Raw genomic sequence first — 6,000 nt, 5'->3', positions numbered from 1 at the left:
GACCTTAAATTTAAAAAAAATATAATCAAATTTAAAAATAAGATAGATTTTTAAGCAAAAAGATAAATACTAATTCTATTCAAATTCAAATTACACTAATATCTTGAATTAAATTAAAAAAAAATTTAAATTAATTCAAAATGATAATTAGAATTGAATTAGGAATAGTAATAGTATATATACAAAACCATACAAAAAATTGGAAGTTAATTCCATGAAAAAGTATGAAAAATTGAAGAAAATTGAAAAAATTCGAAACTGTACGGACAGTTCTGCGATCATGTGAAACTATCAATGAGCCCCGATTTTGTCAAATCTTCAAAAAATCATAACTAATTCAAATAAAATCCAAATTGAGTTCTGTAAAAAGCTAACTTGCTTAATTTTTTCCATACTATCCAATAAAAATAATTCCAGAACCGAAATAACAATTATTTTTCACGAAAATTTCACAATCATCAATCAATCATCAAATAACACTCAATACAACATGATACCATCCAAAGAACATACAAACAATCGTTTTAAAGTCCAAATTACATGTAAGTAGATCAATTACCATGGCTCTGAGGCCAGTTTTTGGAATTTATTTTACCAGGATCTTAGATCTACTCACAAGTATGTTTATTAACATCCTAAATATGAACTTTCTAAAACGATAAATTAAACACATATAAAGTTTAGGAAACCTTACATTGGGTGCAGCGGAATAATATGACTCCTTCCGTTCAGATATCTAGCCCTTGATTCCTTTACGTAGCGAGCATTATCAATATCCTGAACCTCGGATCTCTTTCTCGAATCTTTGATGCTGAAACTCCTTTGCTGATGATCTTTCTTCACGATCTTCCTCACTATGATTGAGGTATCACTTGATGTGTGTGGGCACTACTCATACACTAAGGATTTCGAAATTATCAAGGAAGAAGAGAGAGAGTGGTCAGCTAAAGATAGGGAGAGAGAAGGCTCAGTTTTTCTGAATAGAAAAAGTCAGAAGAAAAGTGTAATTTTTCTGAAGCCTTCACTATCTATTTATAGCATTCCACTAGGGTTAGATTTGAATTATATGGCATTAAAATAATGAAAAAATCAATTTAAAAAAGCTACAAAGGTGGCTGGCCATACACTTAATGGATTGGGCCTTGGGCTTTGCAATTTTGCAATTTTAACACCTTTTGTATCTGATTTTCTCAAAAATGCCAATTTCCTAATTCAATCATTTAAATGCCAATTCTAACTATTTAATAACTATAAATAATTATTAAATAATATTGTCATTTATCATATTTATTAATTGAACCATACAAAGTATCATAATTAACAAATATGCCCCTATAAACTCTTTCTTTACAATTTCGCCCTTACTTAGTGAAAATTTCACAAATAGACATAGTCTAATTTGAGAATTATAATTGATTAATCAAAACCAATTACATGAGTCTTACAAGCAATATTATCTCAACTAGTGGGGGGACCATGGGTCTATATAACCGAGCTTCCAATAAGTAGATCAAGAATTTAGCACTAAAATTCACTAACTTATTAATTCTTCGTTGAATCCACGCATAGAACTTAGAATTGCACTCTCAGTATATAGAATGCTCTATATGTTCCACCATATAGACACATCATTAGTTATCCATTGTTATAATCCTAATGTGATCAATGATCCTCTATATGAATGATCTACACTGTAAAGGGATTAAATTACCGTTACACCCTACAATGTATTTATTCCTTAAAACACTTGACCCCGTATAAATGATATTTCAGCTAATGTGAAATGAGTACTCCACCATTTATGTTCGTTTGGTCAAGCTCGAAGGAGATCATCCTTTGCTTACTATTCGCCAGATAGAAGCTATAGATTCCATGTTTATGCTAGCGCTCCCACTCAATTGCACTACCGTGTTCCCAAAATGTACGTATCACCCTGACCTAAAAGTAGGCTTAACTAACAAATCAAAGAACACGAATAGCCTCTCGAGATTGAGCCTAATCATATCAGGATTAAGATCATTTGATCTAGGATCAACTAGGCGATATTGACTTGAATAGATATTACGGTAGGTTTAATAAATCTAAGTCAAAGTTCAATATCGGTCCCTTCCGATGCATACTCCATGCATCCAACCTGAGCTTTACTTTAACCAATGTTCTGGAAAGAACATAGTATTTCTCCAAATACAAGTAAACTCTTGTTGTAGATTATCATATCAGTAAAACCCTGTGTCTGATAAATCTAGGAAACTTTATTCACATAGTCATGTTTACTTTCCAATGTGTTGACGACACAATAAACAGGATCAAGTATGTGAAAAGGGTTTCAGATGAATTCATACATTATGTACATATAATCATGAAATAAATCATGTGAACCATGCAACATTAAATGTTATTTCTGATCTATATTAATAAGTAAATCTGATTATATTGAAATGAGTTTTATTTAGGGCATAAAACCCAACATTAACCACTTACCTTAATGGTTTTAACCATTGCTAGAAATTAATGAAATTTTTCAAACATTTCAAATTTCTTTGCATAAGGTATAATCTAGAGTGATCGTTTTAAGAATACAACGAAAAACTCATATCCACCCCTGAATGTACATCCATCTGCGAATGAGATGAACTACTTTCAGTGGATATAGGCATATTAACTCTTTGCAGAGATGGATCTTGTCAAATCCACTATGAACAAGATACAAATGCCATAGATTAAAAAAAATGTGGTAGTGTCTTTTGATGACTTAGGTTTAGTTACATCAAAGAATTCTTAGAATAGTGCAAGTGGATCCTGGTCACAGAATACCTAACTCATATTCCATACACTTTGAATCCATTAATAAAAGATGGATATTAAACACTTGAGAAAGTGTAACTGTATTGTATCTGGAATTAGAAATATAAGAAAATTTCTGTTTGGATTCTAAAATTAAAGTCAAAGACTTAAATTCAACCAAATATAATGAGTAATTCTTTCTTGGACCACCAATACTAATACAAACTCTAAGTCAGATTTGCCCATACAAGTAGGAGATTTCTAAGATTGAGGATTTATATCAATTGGGAATAGAATTTCGGGATTATAATCATATGCGTCATATAAAATGACATGAAATGATTTATAGACCATTCATCCAATGATATATTATTGAGCTAATTCGAAATGAATAAGCTAAGAGGAATTAGGATAATTTCGTTTATAAATAAGAATCCAACGATGCTTCGATTAGCGAAAGACAAAGAAATCTTATTTATGTAATCTTCTTGTTTCATATTGTAAAAATACTTGTCTAAGGTGTCATCAATTGATGAACAGCTAGATGTTGCATATACAATATTTATCTTTCGAGATCTTACACTATTATGTATGTCTAATGGTGAAAATCCATTAGGGATTTATCTCATTAGAAAAACAAACATGTTAGACCAACAATGAAGATTCGAAATTAAACTACAACTTAATAACAGAAAATAACATGGTTCAATATAAATTCATACACAATTCGAAAATTATAAACATATAGCAAGTAGGAATGACTAGTGAAAATACTAAAACATACAATCCTAAATAATTTCCAAGGTTTTCAACAAACTGATACAGTGTCCCGGTAGGCGAGAGTCAAAGTATCATTTATTGAATAGAGTTGTCAGCTCATCTAAAATAGAAACCATTCTAGCAACCTTTTATTCGATCAAAATAAGAATCCAACGTTGTCCCGGTAGGCGAGAGTCAAGGTTATTCTTATTTTATGAGCTTCCACCATTGTTTCATGTTTTATGAGTTTATCTCTAAGTAGTCACCGTAGGGGAGAGTCTAAATAGAGACGAAAACTCACAAAACACTTATCAAATGAAATCTTACGGTGTTAAATGCGTTCAACGAATAACCATCCATAGGGGGACGAAGTTTAGCATCTCGAGGTTATATTGAAAACATTTAACTTTTGTAAGACCAACAATGGAGATCGAATATCTTAATAATAATCAAGCTCATTATTTAAAGTGAGTTGTATTTTCTTTGATTCTCTTTATTTAATTTATTTATTTTAAATATATATTTATTTAAAATTTCCAATTTAGAATGAAAAATTCTAAATATAAATTTTAATTTAATATTTATAAATTTTACTTTGATGGATATGAAAATAACATGAATTATTTCCATCTTAGTAATAATTTCCAATAAATATTTAGAAAAATATTCAATTTAAATTGTTACAAAATTAATTTAAATTAATTTACAACTCAAATTTAATTTTCTATAAATATATATTGCATTTCGAAAAATTAAAGTATTCAAGGATACAATTTTCGAAAATGCAAGTTAAAATAAAAAATTAATCCTAGAAAAATTATTCTAATTTAATGTTGGCCCAAAATTAATTAATAAAATTAATTTACAACAAAAAATATAATTTTCCTATTTAATTAAATATATAAGAAAAATTTCAAATATTTAAGTATGATGATGAAAATCAACTTAAATATTAATTTTCTATTTAATTAAATACACTAGAAAAATACTTCAAGCAAAAATATCACCTATCTAGATTTTTCTTTGACTAATTAATTCAAATTCTAATTAATATACTTTAATTCAATTTTTTTTAAATTAATCAATAAATGAAAAAATCATTGATTTAAGTTGATCCAAGAATTAATTAAAATAAATAATTAATTTACAACTTAATCTATTTTTCAAGATAAAATTTGAAATTCTAGCATTTAAGAAATGCAATTTCGAAAATTGATTAATAAAATAAAGAAAAAATATATTTTGAAAATTATTTAAATTTAGTTGAAAAAATAAATTTCAACTAAAAATAATTTTCTATTTAATTAAATGTCATGAAAAATAAATATTTAAGTATGATGATAAAAATCAACTTAGATATTCAATTTTCAAATTAATTAAATGTATTAAATTCAAGAAATAAATAATTAAGTGTAGAGAAGGCTTAATTATTAGTCTCTAGTTTAATACTAGGAAAAATATACTTAAAATAAATTGTACCAAAATTAATTATATATAAATAATTAATTTCACAATGTATAATATTTTCCTATTTAATATTAGAAATAATAAGTAGTTGTTGACCGAGATTTTCGGCAACTATTAAAATATGATTATAATAAAGAGCTGTAAGAAAGTGAGATGAAGATTTTTACGTGGTTGGGGCGTTAATGAGCCTTAGTCCACGAGTCTTTGTTATTAATGGATGTATTTAATAGAGATTCCACACTAGAGAGAATGTTTTTCTCATAAATACAAAGAATGTTCTTGGTGAGTATTTTCTCTTCTTGCTCTTATGCAACCCAAGATTCTCGACCCCATTAAATGAGCTTTGAGGGGGTATTTATAGTGTTTTGGTGGGGTAATCCCTAGAATTGTTCTTACACATGTATCTGTAAGTATCCATAAAGTTGGGTATTTCCAATGAATATACCATGGGTGATGCAGTCAAATCCGTAGGTGCTGTAGGGTTTTTATGAAGAATGTCCTTTTTGCCTTGTGATTGACGTGACTCTTCGCAGAGTAGCCGTCGTTAGACTTAAATGATCATTACTGTAGCGCTGCTGTTTGGGGGTTGTGCCGTCAGACTTTATTGCGTGTTACAGTCCCAACACGCTTCCTCCCATGCGGCATTAAATGCGACTTGATTGCTCAGGAGAGGCCTGACATATCCCGGAGAGGCTTCATGCTATGCGAGCTTCCGGGAGTACCTTGTATTCCGGGTGCCTCCTCCGGGACCCCTGCCCATGGCGCTTCCTTGTGGCGTACAAAGACTTATCAAATATTTACAAGTTATCTGATCCACGTGTCCCATTTCGACTGGTCCACGTAATTTGGGCGAATTCAGGGGCATCATTTACCCCCCAAGCCTTGTTTACTTGGAAAAAATAAACCAAGGCTAGCTTAAGTGCCTCCGGTCGACTCCTCGTTTCCCTGGCTCAAGCCTAGAGCGCGTGGGGGCACATTTAATGATGACGT

This window comes from Cannabis sativa, chromosome 2 (assembly GCF_029168945.1).
Source record: "Cannabis sativa cultivar Pink pepper isolate KNU-18-1 chromosome 2, ASM2916894v1, whole genome shotgun sequence".
Classification (NCBI taxonomy): domain Eukaryota; kingdom Viridiplantae; phylum Streptophyta; class Magnoliopsida; order Rosales; family Cannabaceae; genus Cannabis; species Cannabis sativa.
Note: the sequence above shows the minus strand (reverse complement) of the source record.